The sequence below is a fragment of the Neoarius graeffei genome, chromosome 20, assembly GCF_027579695.1.
Source record: "Neoarius graeffei isolate fNeoGra1 chromosome 20, fNeoGra1.pri, whole genome shotgun sequence".
In the NCBI taxonomy this organism is placed as follows: Eukaryota; Metazoa; Chordata; class Actinopteri; order Siluriformes; family Ariidae; genus Neoarius; species Neoarius graeffei.
In genome coordinates this window covers 39,276,151-39,297,909 of record NC_083588.1, presented here as the reverse complement: position 1 = coordinate 39,297,909, position 21,759 = coordinate 39,276,151, and the positions used below count along the sequence as shown (strand labels likewise).

Below are 21,759 nucleotides of genomic sequence, written 5' to 3'. Positions count from 1 at the left end.
CTCCTCTTCACCTTGCTCCGCTGACTCCTCTTCCTGCCCCTGCTTCTGCTCCTATTCCTCCTCACATGACTGCTCTTCCTCAGCTGCAAAAAAAACATTTGTGATTAGTACAAAGTCAGATACTTACAACCACTTCTTCATTTGTACATACAGACTTGCAGTAATAAAGCATGCACACGTTCTTCATAATATTTAGATCAATAACAATGTGTGTCTGTGAGTGTGTGTGTGTGTCTGTGAGGGACATACAGGCTGTGTGTGTCTGAATGAATGTACCTTTCTCAGCATAGTAGTCCTTTGCAGAGAAGCTGGTAGATTGGCACAAGGCATACTCCACCCCAAGGAGCTCCTCTTCGTCAGGGGTCTTGTATTCCTTAGGGTAGGGCATCGGAGCAGCGAAGTTCGGTTCCATCATGTGTTCCTTGCCAAACAGCAGCTCAGCCTGCTGATTCATGCGCTGGATCTGCCTTGGGTCCATGCAAGTGGTCTGCAGGCCTTGTCCACCAGCAACACGGAGCGACTCCATGCGATGGTTCCACTGCACAGTGAAGGAGAGCAGGTACACCTGAAACAAATGATCACACACACACGCATGCATCTTAGCGTTGGTCGGTGGAGCGGATTGTTATATCTGATGGCTCTTTTTTGTTGGAGTAGAGTGCAATAATGTAAACAAATGCTTGGTTGTGGAGTGCAATAATGTAGACAAATGCTGTAAAATTGTTTAAAAATGTTTAATATTTACGTAACCTATTTGTTTTTCACATTTCATACATGCGGTGTAATTCATGTGCTGTTAGTATGTATAAAGGTGATAAAATAGTGATTCAATTTCATTTTTTCCCAATTCAATTTTAAGTGTTTTATAATTATATATTGTAAAAACAAAAAAGTGACGATTTCATACATGTTTTTATTCATATGTTGTCAATAAAATATTTTCATTGAATTTGAAAATGGCTGTGCTTATCACCTGGTCTTTCCATAACAATTCAAAACACACTGTGTCACAAAAACTGACATTTTTCATACATATTTCATTCATGTGTTGCCATAGGTTCATTTTAGAATACTTACCTGTAATTAATTGTTTTAAGAACAAAACTTCACTTGGATAAATAAGAACATTTACCTATGTTATGATGCTGACTTGAAATGAACTGTGCTTAATCATAAGGATTCACTTAGATGAATAAGAAAAATGGCCTGAATTATTATACTTTCATGAAACTAACTGTATTTAAGTGTAAGGGTTTGAATCTTTGAACCGTTGAAATAACACAATTATTCAGCCAAGCAGTATAAGGGAACAGATTTTAAAGGACACATTTTCAGGAAATTTCAAAGTTATGGGTATTCACACCTGTTAATCACTGGAAATGAGGATGTATGGAGATAAATCAGCGAGGATGGGAGTCGAACCGGCAATCTTCTGATTTAAAGACCACTACCTCACGGCATCTTGCAATACCAGGATCGGCAGGCAGGCGGCCGAGGATTGTGCTCACCGATAGGGACTTAAGGGGGTCATTAGCCATTCCGCGGTCTCCCAGCCAAGTACTAACCAGGCCCGACCCTGCTTAGCTTCCGAGATCAGGCGTTCTCAGGGTGGTATGGCCATAAGCGAGAGACGAGATCTAAAGTTGTCTATTTGAAGACGCCCAGCGACCTCTCTCTCGAGAATGATTATAATGTATTGCGAATATGCTTCATTACTGATAACTGTAGTAAAGTGAGTTTGGCTACTCGCCTGAAAATGCCCATTTCTACTGTCAGGACAGTTAAAAAAAATAAATAAAGGACACTAACAAGAGCTGTTACAATTTTGCCTGGAAGAGGACCCAAGTTTATTTTACTCCCCCGTCCAGTGAGGAGGAGCGTAAGAGAGGCAAAACAAACAAACAAACAAAAAAAAAACAACCAAAGATCATTGTTGGTGAATTACAAGAAAAAGTACAATCTTGGGGTTTCCAAATCTCCAAAACAACCATAAGTCTTCACCTCCATTCCAACAGATTATTTGGAGGGTATGCCAGAAAAAAGAAAAGTCTTTTCTGTCATTTAACCACAAATGTAAGGGCGTGAGGCTTGTGAAATGCTAACGCTGTTTTAAAAGCTGTTTTGCTGGGGCACAGTGAACTTGGGTCCTCCTTCAGGCAAGTTTGTAACAGCTCCAATTAGCGTCAACTTTATTATTATCCTAACAGTCAGTGGCGGTTCTAGACCAAAATTACTAGGGGGGCCGAGGTGGGGCCAGTGTTTTTTCAGGGGGGCACATATGAGCAAAATATGGCAATATTTAAGCGTTCAAAATGTTTTGTTTAGTTTATTTAAAACCAAAACAAAATACATTAAGCATAAATACAATGAGAAACATTCTGTCTCAATAGCCTAAACATAAATTGTGCTCAGTAAATCTTAAAACCATGTTTCTCTTTTTTGTAAAATAAGATTTCTATTTTTGCATACAATGAACCTTTTCTTCAGACGTGGCTGCACTGGAGTGTTGTCCAAGCACTTGCTGATATCTGGAGAAAGATGAATACAGTAAATATGAGAGTGCGACTGAGAACAACATTTATTTATCATTATTCATTTATTATTATATCTATTATTTGTATTTTATATTTATTAATTATTATTCAGACTTCACACTTTCAGGGTAGGCTATATGAATTGTAGGTCGACACTGCTCACACACATACATTTGTTCAACATCACAAACCTGATGGTGCTGTACTTGATATGCATGGTGAATCTGGTTGTCCCAATGACTCGTTGGGTTGTCCCTCATTCTGTCCCTCAATCTGATCCTGAATGTCTTCATCCTCACTCTCAGATTGCCTTTCAGATGCCTCACTTTCCACCTCTCCAACCACCACCTCTGGCTCTCTCTCCTCTTTCATAATCTTCATCTTCCTTACTCTCTCTATGTTGCTTTTTGCCAATAGGGGCAAAAAAGGACATAAAAGTCCTTCTTGCTCCTTTCCATGATGATAGCCTACAGTAGGTCTATACTAAAAAGTAAACGGAGAGGAATGTAGCCTCTACATATCAAAAGGCCATTAAAGTTTTACAAGCAGGTTAAACACTGTCGGTTATTTTACCCATTTCCCAAAAATATTAAGTTACGCTACTTATTGCTGTGCAACGCACTTTTAAGAAAGCGCAATAAAACGGATTTATTATTGTAGTGAACAACAACAGTAAAACACGGATATGTGCAAACACTGACGTTACGAAATTGAATAATTTTCCTTACCTTCGCCTCTTTGCAGTAGGTAGCCTAGTCCTTGCAGGGCTGCAGCTGTTATCTCTCACGTCCGAAGTTTACAATTCGCGCTGCTGCGGGTCTTTCTGCTGCAGGTAACAGTGTGCGTGTAGCGCTTGAAGGAGTCCGTGTAGAACACTCCGTCATGTCAGTTCCGATCTTCGAGCCAGCGCACGTCAAAATTAATAAATCTTGTTACCTGTTCAGCACAGGAGCCAGGAGCAATTTTACAGGGGCACTGGCCCCCCCTGGCCCCCGTTTAAAACCGCCTATGCTAACAGTAGAAATTGGCGTTTTCAGGCGAGTCGCTATTTTTTTTTTAAAAAACCATTCCCTGACTTCGGAAAGATCAACACAATTCTTCCTCATTTGGTTTATCTCACTTTCGCTACAATAGTCAACCGTAATCCTGCTTGAGAGAGGTCGCGTGGCGTCTTCAAATAGGGAAGGATAAAGCCTTTCCCTCGCTTACGGCCATACCACCCTGAGAACGCCCGATCTCGTCTGATCTCGGAAGCTAAGCAGGGTCGGGCCTGGTTAGTACTTGGATGGGAGACCGCCTGGGAATACCAGGTGCTGTAAGCTTTTCATTTCTTTGAACTACATTGCCTACTCTAAATTAATAGATTATCACTGCAAATTACCACTAATTATTTACCTGAATATATTTTTTAAAGACTAAATGATTTTAACAAACACCGATTCTTTAAATTTTGTTTAAAACCTAGTTATCCAGGTGCGTAACTTACGGGTGGCTTTCTTAGTGTTCGGGCTTGGGAACCTGGCCTGAGTGTCTCAATGAAAACAGGAAATGCATTACTTTATAGCAGCCAGTGGGCTGAGAAGGACAGGATTGATATCTTGAAAAGGGATCCGAGAGAGGGTTACTAGCTGTAAGGGATACTGGATCACAATTTATGGTGTGTATATAGGTTACTTACAGGTATTTTATGTGTGGAAGCTGTTTAAGAGATCAGTAAATCCAAAAGGGTTTGCTTATCTGAAAATACACTAGGTCGAATATCTTTCCATCCATCTGTAGCCGCTTGTCCTGTCCTACAGTAAATCCAAAAGGGTTTGCCTATCTGAAAATACACGAGGTCGAATATCGATTAGTAGTAGTAGCAGTAGTAGTAGCAGCAGCATTAAAAAAAAAAAAGATACAATACTGAACGGGATATAACTACAGTATAAACTCACCTGCTTTGTTAGCATCTTGTTGCCCAGCAGGTGGGAGTACTGAATAGTTGAAGGCCAAAAGAGCCTTGTGTATTCCCAGTCGCTCCAAAAGCAGTGTGAGTGAACATTTTATTGGCCAGGACCTGTGTGTACCGCAAACAGACAGACTGTGCATAATGTTGATAGTGTTATGTTGACATTCATATTGAGATTTATTGACATTAATCTTAATAAAATTGAAGATTTAGTTGGGTCTCTTGACTCTGGGCTGTTAGTGATTTCTAATACCAACGGCATGAACATTGCCACAAGCAGCTATAAGATTTTTTTTCTTTGATAATTTCTCCCTGAGGGCGGTACGGTGGTGTAGTGATTAGCACTGTCGCCTCACAGCAAGAAGGTTTGCTGGTTGCTAGCATGTTTTCAGTAAAACTCTTCCTGCGATCACATTGTCTGTTGCCCTGCCATAACAAAAATTGTCAACTGTCCAACAAGCTAGTGGACTAATAAACCTCATCTCATCATCTCTAGCCGCTTTATCCTGTTCTACAGGGTCGCAGGCAAGCTGGAGCTGACTACGGGCAAAAGGCAGGGTACACCCTGGACAAGTCGCCAGGTCATCACAGGGCTGACACATAGACACAGACAACCATTCACACTCACATTCACACCTACGGTCAATTTAGAGTCACCAGTTGACCTAACCTGCATGTCTTTGGACTGTGGGGGAAACCGGAGCACCCGGAGGAAACCCACGTGGACAACATGCAAACTCCGTACAGAAAGGCCCTCGCCGGCCACGGGGCTCAAACCCAGACCTTCTTGCTGTGAGCCGACAGCGCTACACCACCATGCCGCCCACTAATAAACCCGTTTTAGCTAATTTTATATGAATCTGTCATGAATATTTTCCGTAAAGTGTGTTAGTAAATAATCCCACTTTTTTTTAAAAAAAAAAGTAAATTAAAAATAACTGCTGGATATAATACCATCTATTTTATGTAAATAAAGATCCAAATTTCATTGTCCGGTGGTCAAGTGTTTATGAGATATGTTGCCTTGCATTTACGGCGGTGCTCCCTGTGGTGGCACTTGTTCATCTGTACGTATGGACGTCGAATGGTCAAAACCATCAAAAATCCGGTCAACACATTGCCATAGTCTCTTAAGCATCGGGCTCCACTCCATGCGCAAGGAGCTCAGCTAAAACCCAAGGGCTTTGCTGTCATGGGAAAACAATCAACAGCAGGGTTGTGTGATGCCGTTACTATCAAATATTTTCTTATAACAGCATTATCAAAAAGTGTTTTATCCTTCTTACAGTATGTCACAATTTACTAAGGATTACAATTTTGTTTACTGAAGAACAGCACATTGTACCTTTTATCCACTTATTGTTATGTTCAGTGTTGTGGAATATCTGTGAAACAAGTTAGTTCCTACTACCGGTACAGCGTCTTCCGTCCTCAGACTTCCCCGGAGCACAAAAGTTACACAAATGTTACACTGTTGACACTATATAGTGGTGCTTGAAAGTTTGTGAACCCTTTAGAATTTTCTATATTTCTGCATAAATATGACCTAAAACATGATCAGATTTTCAAACAAGCCCTAGAAATAGATAAAGAGAACCCAGCTGACCAGTTGAGTTTGGAAAAGGAATACTTGCATGTAGTCTACAGACATCCTGGTTACGTATAAACCGTCAAACCTCTCTTAATGCCACACCTTCATAGCAGAGGAGGGAGAAATTATCAAAGGAAAAAAAAAAAATCTCACTTATGCCAGTGTTCATCATGCTTATGGCTAATTTTGTACAGTTGGTATTAGAAATCACTAACAGCCTGGAGTCTAGAGACCCAACTAAATCTTCAGTTTCACTGAGATCTCACAGAATGTCAACACGACACTATCAGCATTATAATCAGTCTGTCTGCTTGCAGCACACACAGTTCCTGGCCAGTAAAATGTTCACTCTCACTGCTTTTAGAGGTACTGGAAATACACAAGGCCCTTTTGGCATTCAACTACTTAGTACTACCACCTGCTGGACAACAAGATGATTACAAAGCAGGTGAGTTTATCCTGGAGTTACGTGCTTTTCAGTATTGTGTTTTTGTTGTGTTGTTTTTTTACTACTAGTACCACCTACTCCATAGATAGCGAGACCGATTAGGGGTGGCACGGTGGTGTAGTGGTTAGCACAGTCACCTCACAGCAAGAAGGTCCTGGATTTGAGCCCAGCGGCGAGCAAGGGCCTTTCTGTGTGGAATTTGTATGTTCGCCCCGTGTTTGTGTGGGTTTCGCCCACAGTCCAAAGACATGCGGTTAGGTTAATTGGTGGCTCTAAATTGACCGTGAGTGTAAATGGCTGTTTGTCTCTATGTGTGAGCCTGGCGACTTGTCCAGGGTGTACTCCACCTCTTGCCCATAGTCAGCTGGGATAGGCTCCAGCTTGCCTGCTCCACTGTAGGACAGGACAAGCGGCTACAGGTGGATGGAAAGATATTCGACCTAGAGTATTTTCAGACAAGCAAACCCTTTTGGATTTGCTGATCTCCTAAACAGCTTCCACACGTAAAATACCTGTAAGTAACCTATATACACACACCATAAAATTGTGATCCAGCATCCCTTACAGCTAGAAACCCTCTCTCAGATCCCTTTTCAACATATCAATCCTGTCCTTCTCAGCCCACGGTGAAGTAATGCATTTCCTGTTTTCATTGAGACACTCAGGCCAGGTTCCCAAGCCCGAACACTACGAAAGTCACCCGTAAGTTACACACCTGAATAACTAGGTTTTAAACAAAATTTAAAGAATCGGTGTTTGATAAAATCATTTAGTCTTTAAAAAATATATTCGGATAAATAATTATGGTAATTTGTAGTGATAATCTATTAATTTAGAGTGGGCAATGTAGTACAAAGAGAAAGAAAGGAAAAGCTTACAGCACCTGGTATTCCCAGGCGGTCTCCCATCCAAGTACTAACCAGGCCCGACCCTGCTTAGCTTCCGAGATCAGACGAGATCGGGCGTTCTCAGGGTGGTACGGCCGTAAGCGAGAGACGAGATCTAAAGTTGCCTATTTGAAGACGGCCAGCGACCTCTCTCTCTCGAGAATGATTATAATGTATTGCGAATATGCTTCATTACTGATAACTGTAGTAAAGTGAGTTTGGCTACTCGCCTGAAAATGCCCATTTCTACTGTTAAAAAAATAAATAAAAATAAATAAATAAATAAATAAATAAATAAAGGACACTTACAAGAGCTGTTACAATTTTGCCTGGAAGAGGACCCAAGTTTATTTTACTCCCCCGTCCGGTGAGGAGAAGCGTAAGAGAGGCAAAACAAACAAACAAACAAACAAAAAACAACCAAAGATCATTGTTGGTGAATTACAAGAAAAAGTACAATCTTGGGGTTTCCAAATCTCCAAAACAACCATAAGTCTTCACCTCCATTCCAACAGATTATTTGGAGGGTATGCCAGAAAAAAAGAAAAGAAAAGAAAAGAAAAGAAAAGAAAAGTCTTTTCTGTCATTTAACCACAAATGTAAGGGCGTGAGGCTTGTGAAATGCTAACGCTGTTTTAAAAGTTGTTTTGCTGGGGCACAGTGAACTTGGGTCCTCCTTCAGGCAAGTTTGTAACAGCTCCAGTTAGCGTCAACTTTATTATTATCCTAACAGTAGAAATTGGCGTTTTCAGGCGAGTCGCTATATTTTTTTTTTTATATATATATATAACCATTCCCTGACTTCGGAAAGGTCAACACAATTCTTCCTGATTTGGTTTATCTCACTTTCGCTACGATAGTCAACCGTAATCCTGCTTGAGAGAGGTCGCGTGGCGTCTTCAAATAGGGAAGGATAAAGCCTTTCCCTCGCTTACGGCCATACCACCCTGAGAACGCCCGATCTCGTCTGATCTCGGAAGCTAAGCAAGGTCGGGCCTGGTTAGTACTTGGATGGGAGACCGCCTGGGAATGGCTAATGACCCCCCTAAGTCCCTATCGGCGAACCTGGGATGAGCACGATCCTTGGCCACCAGCTGGCCGATCCTGGTATTGCGAGATGCCGTGGCGTAATGGGTAAGGTGGTGGTCTTCAAATCAGAGGATTGACGGTTCGACTCCCATCCTAGCTAATTTATCTCCATACATCCTCATTTCCAGTGATTTCCAGAAAAAACTTTGAAATTTCCTGAAAATATGTCCTTTAAAATCTGTTCCCTGATACTGCTTGGCTGAATAATTGTTATTTCAAAGGTACAAAGATTGGATTTAAATACAGTTAGTTTCATGGAAGTATAATAGTTCAGGTCATTTTTCTTATTCATCTAAGTGAATCCTTATGATTAAAAACAGTTCATTTCAAGTAAGCATCATAACATAGGTAAATGTTCTTATTTATCCAAGTGAAGTTTTGTTCTTAAAGCAATTAATTACAGGTAAGTATTCTAAAATGAACCTATGACAACACATGAATGAAATATGTATGAAAAATGTCACTTTTTGTGACACAGTGTGTTTTGAATTGTTATGGAAAGACCAAGTGATAAGCACAGCCATTTTCAAATTCAATGAAAATATTTTATTGACAACACATGAATAAAAACATGTATGAAATCGTCACTTTTTTGTTTTTACAATATATAATTATAAAACAGTATAAAACACTTAAAATTGAATTGGGAAAAAATGAAATTGAATCACTATTTTATCACCTTTATACATACTAACAGCACATGAATTACACCACAACATGTATGAAATGTAAAAAAAAAACACAAATAGGTTACGTAAATATTATTAAACATTTTAAACAATTTTACAGCATTTGTCTACATTATTGCACTCCACAACCAAGCATTTGTTTACATTATTGCACTCCAACAAAAAAGAGCCATCAGATATAACTAACCCGCTCCACTGACCAACGCTAAGATGCATGCGTGTGTGTGTGTGTGTGTGTGTGTGTTTAGTGCCTGCTGCAGACAACTGAAAACACTGCGGGCAGACACACAAAAAGAAACAGACAGACAGACAGACAGACAAGGTCATTGCAACCCAACGCAGGTAAACATTAAAGGGAGGTTCTCCTCTTCTCCAGTTCCTGGTCTACCACACTTTTAAAGTGTTCGTAGCTGGTGTACGTTACATCTTCAAAGCCAGGTGTGGTGGACATGTTGGTGGAGGGGCAAAAAGTGAAGATCTTCTGGCTGCTTCCAGCCACTTTGTCTTTGGAAGGGGTGTATTTCTTCCGCTGCCCCCCACACTGTGGCACCTTGCAAGCCCTACAGGGCTTATTGGATTTATTTGGCATAATCGGTTTCACAGTTGGAGGACAGGGTGGGAAGACAGGGAGGAACAGTGGGCTGGCGGATGGTGGAAATCTCACTGATGGAGCCTGTGGTTGGGCTGGCACTACCAGGAGGACTGGTGCTTTTGCCACGGCAGGTGGCACACAGGATGCAGTGGCAGGTTTGGGCTGGATACGGCGATTTGAAGGCCCTGGCCGATGGTCTGGCTGTGGCTGTGGCTCTGGCTGCAGCTGCGGCTCTTCAAAGTCCAACCTGTAAATGTAAAAGAAAAAACACACAAGACTGTGAGTATCCTACATAATGTATGCTCATTGGGAAAAGATTTATTAAAAAAAAACTTACATGGCTATACAAATGTGATAAAATCTTATATAAGAAACGGGCCTCTTTTGTAGTATGAGCCATATAAGTATGGGTGTGCATTAACACTTTACTCTCCACAAAAAAAATGGATAAAGTAGGTGCAGAGCTTACCTCCGCTTTTCACCACGCCTTCTGCCAGCGACATGGTGAGGCTGCTCGTACTGCACCTGAGGTCTCTCTGGTGGTGGCAGTGACGGCGGCAGGGCAGGAGCTTCAGGCAGCAGTTGCTCTGACAGCACAGTCTGGTGGGGCTTGGCTTTGGGCATTACCGTTGCCCTGTAGTTGGCCTTCTTCTCCTCTTTTGCAATAAAGGTGGAGAGGGATTTGTTGTTAATGTTGGGCAGAGGGATGGAGAGCTTGCAGAGGATGGGATCATCTGCCACTCGGTCCGCGATCCTCTTGTACTGCCCCTTGATGCATGCTGCTACCTTGCTGGGGGAGGTCAGGTGATTGGCTGGTGGCGAGTTCTTCAACATCTTAATGAGGAGGAAGAGCACACGGCTTTCCTCACTCACCTGTGCGGCCTGAGGGTACCTCATCCATCCAAACTTGGTCTTCTGGGCCGCTCTGCTCTCAGGGGTGTCGGGCCCAAGGCACCGGCCGAACAGTGTGTAGCCCCACCTGGACTCATACTTCTTGATGAAGCTGGCAGCGGTCCTGTCGTGCTCGTGAAGGGAGCTGGCAGCGGTGACTATCTTCTGACGCAGGTCGGCAGGCACCAGGTGGTGGTGGTCACTCTCGTCAGCCAGTTGCTGGAGCAGCAGGGCCAGTGCCTCCACTTCCTCTATTCCTGGCAGATGCAGATGCCTCCGACCCATCAGCACATCCTGTAGTGCAGGACTTGCCTCCTCCTCTGCCTGCTCTGCCTGTGTTAGTACAGCGTGCGTCTTGCAGACAAGGTTGATGGAGTCATCCTCTGCAGACACGTCGACACCCTCGTCCGTCTCCTCTTCACCTTGCTCCGCTGACTCCTCTTCCTGCCCCTGCTTCTGCTCCTCCTCCTCCTCACGTGACTGCTCTTCCTCAGCTGCAAAAAAAACATTTGTGATTAGTACAAAGTCAGATACTTACAACCACTTATTCATTTGTACATACAGACTTGCAGTAATAAAGCATGCACACGTTCTTCATAATATTTAGATCAATAACAATGTGTGTCTGTGAGTGTGTGTGTGTGTGTCTGTGAGGGACATACAGGCTGTGTGTGTCTGAATGAATGTACCTTTCTCGGCATAGTAGTCCTTTGCAGAGAAGCTGGTAGACTGGCACAAGGCATACTCCACCCCAAGGAGCTCCTCTTCGTCAGGGGTCTTGTATTCCTTAGGGTAGGGCATCGGAGCAGCGAAGTTCGGTTCCATCACATGTTCCTTGCCAAACAGCAGCTCTGCCTGCTGATTCATGCGCTGGATCTGCCTTGGGTCCATGCAAGTGGTCTGCAGGCCTTGTCCACCAGCAACACGGAGCGACTCCATGCGATGGTTCCACTGCATAGCGAAGGAGAGCAGGTACACCTGAAACAAATGATCACACACACACACACACAAACATCCACACACAGAATCACTATCAGCAGGAGTACAGTCAAAAGGCTATTTTATTATTAACTGGCAGCTAAAGCTATTAAGACATCAAAACATTGTATTGTATTTGTTCTGCAAAGCATATTGTCACACACACACACACACACACACACACACACACACACACACACACACACAGAATTGATATAATTATTGCAAATGAATTTAACACGATGACAGTAGTAAAGAAAAACTCTTAGCTCTTGAAAGGATACAATGGTCATTAAGTTTTCGTATATGTTAGCATAATATTACCTGCAACAGCCAATAACTCAGCATCACTGGCATAATTGGAGCCATACTGGGACATGGATGAAGCAGATGCTTGTTTCTTTTCCTGCAAAATAAATAAATAAACATAACGGTTAGATGCATACATGGTTTTTACATAGTGCCGATTATCACTCAAGTGTGGAAATTATAACCTAGTTAACTTACCTCCAACTTCTTTTCAACAAGAATGATGACCGAGGGGAAGCCTTTTACATATTCTAGCAGGTGCTCCTTCTGCCACTTCATCTGGTCATTGACTTCGCCATGGTGAATGAATTCGGAGAGAAGCCACACCACCCAACCAACATCATTCTCCAGCAGCCACCTGAATGACTGCCCGGTGTACTTCCCAAAGGTGATGATCAGCTGGCCTCTCCACATGTCCCCTCCAGCCTTTCTGGCAGCAGCATCTGCTTTATCCGCATCCAGCCAGGTCGGGTCCACCTCCTTGTTAGCGGCATCTGCCACAGCCTTGGCAGCAGCCGAACACAGCATCCGGGCCTCTCCCTGCCTGTACATGGGGATGCAGGGGTACTGGTGCTGCTTCTGATGCATGTTGAGCTGGGGCTTGGTGGAGAAGCTCTTCCCACACTCATCACAGGCATGCTCCTTGGGGTCATGAAGCTTCATGTGGCGTGTGAGGTTGGACTTCTCTGTAAACCTTTTGTTGCACACCTCACATTCATGGCTCTTCCGGTCCATTGTAGCCAGTGGTAATGCCTATGTTAAAAACATGTAATATGCATCACTCATGACTGTTATTTTGACTTTCCAACAAGTGGCTTTGCCAAAACTATATAAGATAGCTCATTTACAGTCAGTAGTCGTCATAGGACAATGTTCAAAGCAGAATAGATACATTATTTTTCACGAAGTTTTGAACTAACAGGCATTTAAAAACGTTATGACAACATATCACAACAGTTATTGTAGACCACTGTCATTAGCTCAGTCTAACAGCATCAAACTTTAAAGTTACAATACTTCATCCAATGCAATATTTCATACAATGCCATCCTTTCCCTCAACAGAAATAGTCTTCACATGATACACATGATGCCAAAATTATATGATAGCTTATTTACAGTCAGTAGTCAGCATAGGACAATGTTGGAAGCAAGATAGCTAAGTTATATCACAAAGTTTTGAACTAATAGGTATTTAAAAACGTTATGAATAACAACAGTTATTTTATTTACAGATTTACATCTAGTAGTCCTGTCAAACGCGTTCTTCAGACACACATGCTCATATCTACTCATATGTTTACATCTCGTTTTCAAAAGGCTGTCACTAGCCTACCTCACTGACTGAGAAGAAGTGAATAAACAAGCCAAGCAAGCGAAAAATTATTTTGACATAGGCACACAACGGAAGATTTCCATTAGATAAAAGTGTTACAAACGTACTGTAAGGTCAAAACATTTGTTTTCACGATCGTGTTGTTACTATTGCAATCCTACTCACAGGTGTCAATGACAGACTAGCCATATGATAAACAATGTTATGACTGTGCTGGGAATTACTAATTAGTTATCGGAGACTGGCCGGAGAAGTTACCGCTGCGGGACGAGGCTTTCAGAACAGGAGTCTCTGATTGGCTGCTCGGTCCACAACTCTGCACAACAGGAGCCTCTGATTGGCTGTTCCGTCCTCAACTTTGCAGAACAGCGCTCAACCATTGGTCCGTTGAGCAGAGGATAGGGACTTGGAGGAGAAATCGCCTGGGAACACCAGGTGCTGTAAGCTTTTCATTTCTTTGAACTACATTGCCTACTCTAAATTAATAGATTATCACTGCAAATTACCACTAATTATTTACCTGAATATATTTTTTAAAGACTAAATGATTTTAACAAACACCGATTCTTTAAATTTTGTTTAAAACCTAGTTATCCAGGTGCGTAACTTACGGGTGGCTTTCTTAGTGTTCGGGCTTGGGAACCTGGCCTGAGTGTCTCAATGAAAACAGGAAATGCATTACTTTATAGCAGCCAGTGGGCTGAGAAGGACAGGATTGATATCTTGAAAAGGGATCCGAGAGAGGGTTACTAGCTGTAAGGGATACTGGATCACAATTTATGGTGTGTATATAGGTTACTTACAGGTATTTTATGTGTGGAAGCTGTTTAAGAGATCAGTAAATCCAAAAGGGTTTGCTTATCTGAAAATACACTAGGTCGAATATCTTTCCATCCATCTGTAGCCGCTTGTCCTGTCCTACAGTAAATCCAAAAGGGTTTGCCTATCTGAAAATACACGAGGTCGAATATCGATTAGTAGCAGTAGTAGTAGCAGCAGCATTTAAAAAAAAAAAATACAATACTGAACGGGATATAACTACAGTATAAACTCACCTGCTTTGTTAGCATCTTGTTGCCCAGCAGGTGGGAGTACTGAATAGTTGAAGGCCAAAAGAGCCTTGTGTATTCCCAGTCGCTCCAAAAGCAGTGTGAGTGAACATTTTATTGGACAGGACCTGTGTGTACCGCAAACAGACAGACTGTGCATAATGTTGATAGTGTTATGTTGACATTCATATTGAGATTTATTGACATAAATCTTAATAAAATTGAAGATTTAGTTGGGTCTCTTGACTCTGGGCTGTTAGTGATTTCTAATACCAACGGCATGAACATTGCCACAAGCAGCTATAAGATTTTTTTCTTTGATAATTTCTCCCTGAGGGCGGTACGGTGGTGTAGTGATTAGCACTGTCGCCTCACAGCAAGAAGGTTTGCTGGTTGCTAGCATGTTTTCAGTAAAACTCTTCCTGCGATCACATTGTCTGTTGCCCTGCCATAACAAAAATTGTCAACTGTCCAACAAGCTAGTGGACTAATAAACCTCATCTCATCATCTCTAGCCGCTTTATCCTGTTCTACAGGGTCGCAGGCAAGCTGGAGCTGACTACGGGCAAAAGGCAGGGTACACCCTGGACAAGTCGCCAGGTCATCACAGGGCTGACACATAGACACAGACAACCATTCACACTCACATTCACACCTACGGTCAATTTAGAGTCACCAGTTAACCTAACCTGCATGTCTTTGGACTGTGGGGGAAACCGGAGCACCCGGAGGAAACCCACGTGGACAACATGCAAACTCCGTACAGAAAGGCCCTCGCCGGCCACGGGGCTCAAACCCAGACCTTCTTGCTGTGAGCCGACAGCGCTACACCACCATGCCGCCCACTAATAAACCCGTTTTAGCTAATTTTATATGAATCTGTCATGAATATTTTCCGTAAAGTGTCTCATCTCATCTCATCTCATTATCTCTAGCCGCTTTATCCTTCTACAGGGTCGCAGGCAAGCTGGAGCCTATCCCAGCTGACTACGGGCGAAAGGCGGGGTACACCCTGGACAAGTCGCCAGGTCATCACAGGGCTGACACATAGACACAGACAACCATTCACACTCACACCTACGGTCAATTTAGAGTCACCAGTTAACCTAACCTGCATGTCTTTGGACTGTGGGGGAAACCGGAGCACCCGGAGGAAACCCACGCGGACACGGGGAGAACATGCAAACTCCGCACAGGAGGGCCCTCGCCGGCCCCGGGGCTCGAACCCAGGACCTTCTTGCTGTGAGGCGACAGCGCTACACCACCATGCCGCCCACTAATAAACCCGTTTTAGCTAATTTTATATGAATCTGTCATGAATATTTTCCGTAAAGTGTGTTAGTAAATAATCCCACTTTTTTTTAAAAAAAAGTAAATTAAAAATAACTGCTGGATATAATACCATCTATTTTATGTAAATAAAGATCCAAATTTCATTGTCCGGTGGTCAAGTGTTTATGAGATATGTTGCCTTGCATTTACGGCGGTGCTCCCTGTGGTGGCACTTGTTCATCTGTACGTATGGACGTCGAATGGTCAAAACCATCAAAAATCCGGTCAACACACTGCCATAGTCTCTTAAGCATCGGGCTCCACTCCATGCGCAAGGAGCTCAGCTAAAACCCAAGGGCTTTGCTGTCATGGGAAAACAATCAACAGCAGGGTTGTGTGATGCCGTTACTATCAAATATTTTCTTATAACAGCATTATCAAAAAGTGTTTTATCCTTCTTACAGTATGTCACAATTTACTAAGGATTACAATTTTGTTTACTGAAGAACAGCACATTGTACCTTTTATCCACTTATTGTTATGTTCAATGTTGTGGAATATCTGTGAAACAAGTTAGTTCCTACTACCGGTACAGCGTCTTCCGTCCTCAGACTTCCCCGGAGCACAAAAGTTACACAAATGTTACACTGTTGACACTATATAGTGGTGCTTGAAAGTTTGTGAACCCTTTAGAATTTTCTATATTTCTGCATAAATATGACCTAAAACATGATCAGATTTTCAAACAAGCCCTAGAAATAGATAAAGAGAACCCAGCTGACCAGTTGAGTTTGGAAAAGGAATACTTGCATGTAGTCTACAGACATCCTGGTTACGTATAAACCGTCAAACCTCTCTTAATGCCACACCTTCATAGCAGAGGAGGGAGAAATTATCAAAGGAAAAAAAAATCTCACTTATGCCAGTGTTCATCATGCTTATGGCTAATTTTGTACAGTTGGTATTAGAAATCACTAACAGCCTGGAGTCTAGAGACCCAACTAAATCTTCAGTTTCATTGAGATCTCACAGAATGTCAACACGACACTATCAGCATTATAATCAGTCTGTCTGCTTGCAGCACACACAGTTCCTGGCCAGTAAAATGTTCACTCTCACTGCTTTTAGAGGTACTGGAAATACACAAGGCCCTTTTGGCATTCAACTACTTAGTACTACCACCTGCTGGACAACAAGATGATTACAAAGCAGGTGAGTTTATCCTGGAGTTACGTGCTTTTCAGTATTGTATTTTTGTTGTGTTGTTTTTTTACTACTACTACCACCTACTCCATAGATAGCGAGACCGATTAGGGGTGGCACGGTGGTGTAGTGGTTAGCACGGTCACCTCACAGCAAGAAGGTCCTGGATTTGAGCCCAGCGGCGAGCAAGGGCCTTTCTGTGTGGAATTTGCATGTTCGCCCCGTGTTTGTGTGGGTTTCGCCCACAGTCCAAAGACATGCGGTTAGGTTAATTGGTGGCTCTAAATTGACCGTGAGTGTAAATGGCTGTTTGTCTCTATGTGTGAGCCTGGCGACTTGTCCAGGGTGTACTCCACCTCTTGCCCATAGTCAGCTGGGATAGGCTCCAGCTTGCCTGCTCCACTGTAGGACAGGACAAGCGGCTACAGGTGGATGGAAAGATATTCGACCTAGAGTATTTTCAGACAAGCAAACCCTTTTGGATTTGCTGATCTCCTAAACAGCTTCCACACGTAACATACCTGTAAGTAACCTATATACACACACCATAAAATTGTGATCCAGCATCCCTTACAGCTAGAAACCCTCTCTCAGATCCCTTTTCAACATATTAATCCTGTCCTTCTCAGCCCACGGTGAAGTAATGCATTTCCTGTTTTCATTGAGACACTCAGGCCAGGTTCCCAAGCCCGAACACTACGAAAGTCACCCGTAAGTTACACACCTGAATAACTAGGTTTTAAACAAAATTTAAAGAATCGGTGTTTGTTAAAATCATTTAGTCTTTAAAAAATATATTCGGATAAATAATTATGGTAATTTGTAGTGATAATCTATTAATTTAGAGTGGGCAATGTAGTACAAAGAGAAAGAAAGGAAAAGCTTACAGCACCTGGTATTCCCAGGCGGTCTCCCATCCAAGTACTAACCAGGCCCGACACTGCTTAGCTTCCGAGATCAGACGAGATCGGGCGTTCTCAGGGTGGTATGGCCGTAAGCGAGAGACGAGATCTAACGTTGCCTATTTGAAGACGGCCAGCGACCTCTCTCTCTCGAGAATGATTATAATGTATTGCGAATATGCTTCATTACTGATAACTGTAGTAAAGTGAGTTTGGCTACTCGCCTGAAAATGCCCATTTCTACTGTTAAAAAAATAAATATAAATAAATAAATAAAGGACACTAACAAGAGCTGTTACAATTTTGCCTGGAAGAGGACCCAAGTTTATTTTACTCCCCCGTCCGGTGAGGAGAAGCGTAAGAGAGGCAAAACAAACAAACAAACAAACAAACAACCAAAGATCATTGTTGGTGAATTACAAGAAAAAGTACAATCTTGGGGTTTCCAAATCTCCAAAACAACCATAAGTCTTCACCTCCGTTCCAACAGATTATTTGGAGGGTATGCCAGAAAAAAAGAAAAGAAAAGAAAAGTCTTTTCTGTCATTTAACCACAAATGTAAGGGCGTGAGGCTTGTGAAATGCTAACGCTGTTTTAAAAGTTGTTTTGCTGGGGCACAGTGAACTTGGGTCCTCCTTCAGGCAAGTTTGTAACAGCTCCAGTTAGCGTCAACTTTATTATTATCCTAACAGTAGACATTGGCGTTTTCAGGCGAGTCGCTATATTTTTTTTTATATATATAACCATTCCCTGACTTCGGAAAGGTCAACACAATTCTTCCTGATTTGGTTTATCTCACTTTCGCTACGATAGTCAACCGGAATCCTGCTTGAGAGAGGTCGCGTGGCGTCTTCAAATAGGGAAGGATAAAGCCTTTCCCTCGCTTACGGCCATACCACCCTGAGAACGCCCGATCTCGTCTGATCTCGGAAGCTAAGCAGGGTCGGGCCTGGTTAGTACTTGGATGGGAGACCGCCTGGGAATACCAGGTGCTGTAAGCTTTTCATTTCTTTGAACTACATTGCCTACTCTAAATTAATAGATTATCACTGCAAATTACCACTAATTATTTACCTGAATATATTTTTTAAAGACTAAATGATTTTAACAAACACTGATTCTTTAAATTTTGTTTAAAACCTAGTTATCCAGGTGCGTAACTTACGGGTGGCTTTCTTAGTGTTCGGGCTTGGGAACCTGGCCTGAGTGTCTCAATGAAAACAGGAAATGCATTACTTTATAGCAGCCAGTGGGCTGAGAAGGACAGGATTGATATCTTGAAAAGGGATCCGAGAGAGGGTTACTAGCTGTAAGGGATACTGGATCACAATTTATGGTGTGTATATAGGTTACTTACAGGTATTTTATGTGTGGAAGCTGTTTAAGAGATCAGTAAATCCAAAAGGGTTTGCTTATCTGAAAATACACTAGGTCGAATATCTTTCCATCCATCTGTAGCCGCTTGTCCTGTCCCACAGTAAATCCAAAAGGGTTTGCCTATCTGAAAATACACGAGGTCGAATATCGATTAGTAGTAGTAGCAGTAGTAGTAGCAGCAGCATTTAAAAAAATATATATATACAATACTGAACGGGATATAACTACAGTATAAACTCACCTGCTTTGTTAGCATCTTGTTGCCCAGCAGGTGGGAGTACTGAATAGTTGAAGGCCAAAAGAGCCTTGTGTATTCCCAGTCGCTCCAAAAGCAGTGTGAGTGAACATTTTATTGGACAGGACCTGTGTGTACCGCAAACAGACAGACTGTGCATAATGTTGATAGTGTTATGTTGACATTCATATTGAGATTTATTGACATAAATCTTAATAAAATTGAAGATTTAGTTGGGTCTCTTGACTCTGGGCTGTTAGTGATTTCTAATACCAACGGCATGAACATTGCCACAAGCAGCTATAAGATTTTTTTTCTTTGATAATTTCTCCCTGAGGGCGGTACGGTGGTGTAGTGATTAGCACTGTCGCCTCACAGCAAGAAGGTTTGCTGGTTGCTAGCATGTTTTCAGTAAAACTCTTCCTGCGATCACATTGTCTGTTGCCCTGCCATAACAAAAATTGTCAACTGTCCAACAAGCTAGTGGACTAATAAACCTCATCTCATCATCTCTAGCCGCTTTATCCTGTTCTACAGGGTCGCAGGCAAGCTGGAGCTGACTACGGGCAAAAGGCAGGGTACACCGTGGACAAGTCACCAGGTCATCACAGGGCTGACACATAGCCAACCACTCACGCCTACAGTCAATTTAGATTCACCAGTTGACCTAACCTGCATGTCTTTGGACTGTGGGGGAAACCGGAGCACCCGGAGGAAACCCACGTGGACAACATGCAAACTCCGTACAGAAAGGCCCTCGCCGGCCACGGGGCTCAAACCCAGACCTTCTTGCTGTGAGCCGACAGCGCTACACCACCATGCCGCCCACTAATAAACCCGTTTTAGCTAATTTTATATGAATCTGTCATGAATATTTTCCGTAAAGTGTGTTAGTAAATAATCCCACTTTTTTAAAAAAAAAAAGTAAATTAAAAATAACTGCTGGATATAATACCATCTATTTTATGTAAATGAAGATCCAAATTTCATTGTCCGGTGGTCAAGTGTTTATGAGATATGTTGCCTTGCATTTACGGCGGTGCTCCCTGTGGTGGCACTTGTTCATCTGTACGTATGGACGTCGAATGGTCAAAACCATCAAAAATCCGGTCAACACATTGCCATAGTCTCTTAAGCATCGGGCTCCACTCCATGCGCAAGGAGCTCAGCTAAAACCCAAGGGCTTTGCTGTCATGGGAAAACAATCAACAGCAGGGTTGTGTGATGCCGTTACTATCAAATATTTTCTTATAACAGCATTATCAAAAAGTGTTTTATCCTTCTTACAGTATGTCACAATTTACTAAGGATTACAATTTTGTTTACTGAAGAACAGCACATTGTACCTTTTATCCACTTATTGTTATGTTCAGTGTTGTGGAATATCTGTGAAACAAGTTAGTTCCTACTACCGGTACAGCGTCTTCCGTCCTCAGACTTCCCCGGAGCACAAAAGTTACACAAATGTTACACTGTTGACACTATATAGTGGTGCTTGAAAGTTTGTGAACCCTTTAGAATTTTCTATATTTCTGCATAAATATGACCTAAAACATGATCAGATTTTCAAACAAGCCCTAGAAATAGATAAAGAGAACCCAGCTGACCAGTTGAGTTTGGAAAAGGAATACTTGCATGTAGTCTACAGACATCCTGGTTACGTATAAACCGTCAAACCTCTCTTAATGCCACACCTTCATAGCAGAGGAGGGAGAAATTATCAAAGGAAAAAAAAAATCTCACTTATGCCAGTGTTCATCATGCTTATGGCTAATTTTGTACAGTTGGTATTAGAAATCACTAACAGCCTAGAGTCTAGAGACCCAACTAAATCTTCAGTTTCATTGAGATCTCACAGAATGTCAACACGACACTATCAGCATTATAATCAGTCTGTCTGCTTGCAGCACACACAGTTCCTGGCCAGTAAAATGTTCACTCTCACTGCTTTTAGAGGTACTGGAAATACACAAGGCCCTTTTGGCATTCAACTACTAAGTACTACCACCTGCTGGACAACAAGATGATTACAAAGCAGGTGAGTTTATCCTGGAGTTACGTGCTTTTCAGTATTGTATTTTTGTTGTGTTGTTTTTTTACTACTACTACCACCTACTCCATAGATAGCGAGACCGATTAGGGGTGGCACGGTGGTGTAGTGGTTAGCACGGTCACCTCACAGCAAGAAGGTCCTGGATTTGAGCCCAGCGGCGAGCAAGGGCCTTTCTGTGTGGAATTTGCATGTTCGCCCCGTGTTTGTGTGGGTTTCGCCCACAGTCCAAAGACATGCGGTTAGGTTAATTGGTGGCTCTAAATTGACCGTGAGTGTAAATGGCTGTTTGTCTCTATGTGTGAGCCTGGCGACTTGTCCAGGGTGTACTCCACCTCTTGCCCATAGTCAGCTGGGATAGGCTCCAGCTTGCCTG

The 21,759-nt window shown here is 42.4% G+C and overlaps 4 non-coding genes and 1 pseudogene across 4 annotated transcripts; 3 read left to right on the top strand and 2 right to left on the bottom strand.

Moving 5' to 3' along the window:
- Nucleotides 1-3,737: 3,737 nt before the first annotated feature.
- On the top strand, nucleotides 3,738-3,856 carry LOC132869505 (5S ribosomal RNA). The gene has a single exon (XR_009650969.1). It is a non-coding gene; the product is annotated as a 5S ribosomal RNA (ribosomal RNA).
- Nucleotides 3,857-7,395: 3,539 nt separating this feature from the next.
- On the bottom strand, nucleotides 7,396-7,514 carry LOC132869514 (5S ribosomal RNA). Its single transcript, XR_009650978.1, has one exon. It is a non-coding gene; the product is annotated as a 5S ribosomal RNA (ribosomal RNA).
- Nucleotides 7,515-8,340: 826 nt separating this feature from the next.
- LOC132869519 (5S ribosomal RNA) lies at nucleotides 8,341-8,463 on the top strand (annotated as a pseudogene).
- Nucleotides 8,464-17,698: 9,235 nt separating this feature from the next.
- Nucleotides 17,699-17,817, bottom strand: LOC132869515 (5S ribosomal RNA). The gene has a single exon (XR_009650979.1). It is a non-coding gene; the product is annotated as a 5S ribosomal RNA (ribosomal RNA).
- Nucleotides 17,818-18,603: 786 nt separating this feature from the next.
- Nucleotides 18,604-18,722, top strand: LOC132869504 (5S ribosomal RNA). Its single transcript, XR_009650968.1, has one exon. It is a non-coding gene; the product is annotated as a 5S ribosomal RNA (ribosomal RNA).
- The last annotated feature ends 3,037 nt before the right edge of the window (nucleotides 18,723-21,759 follow it).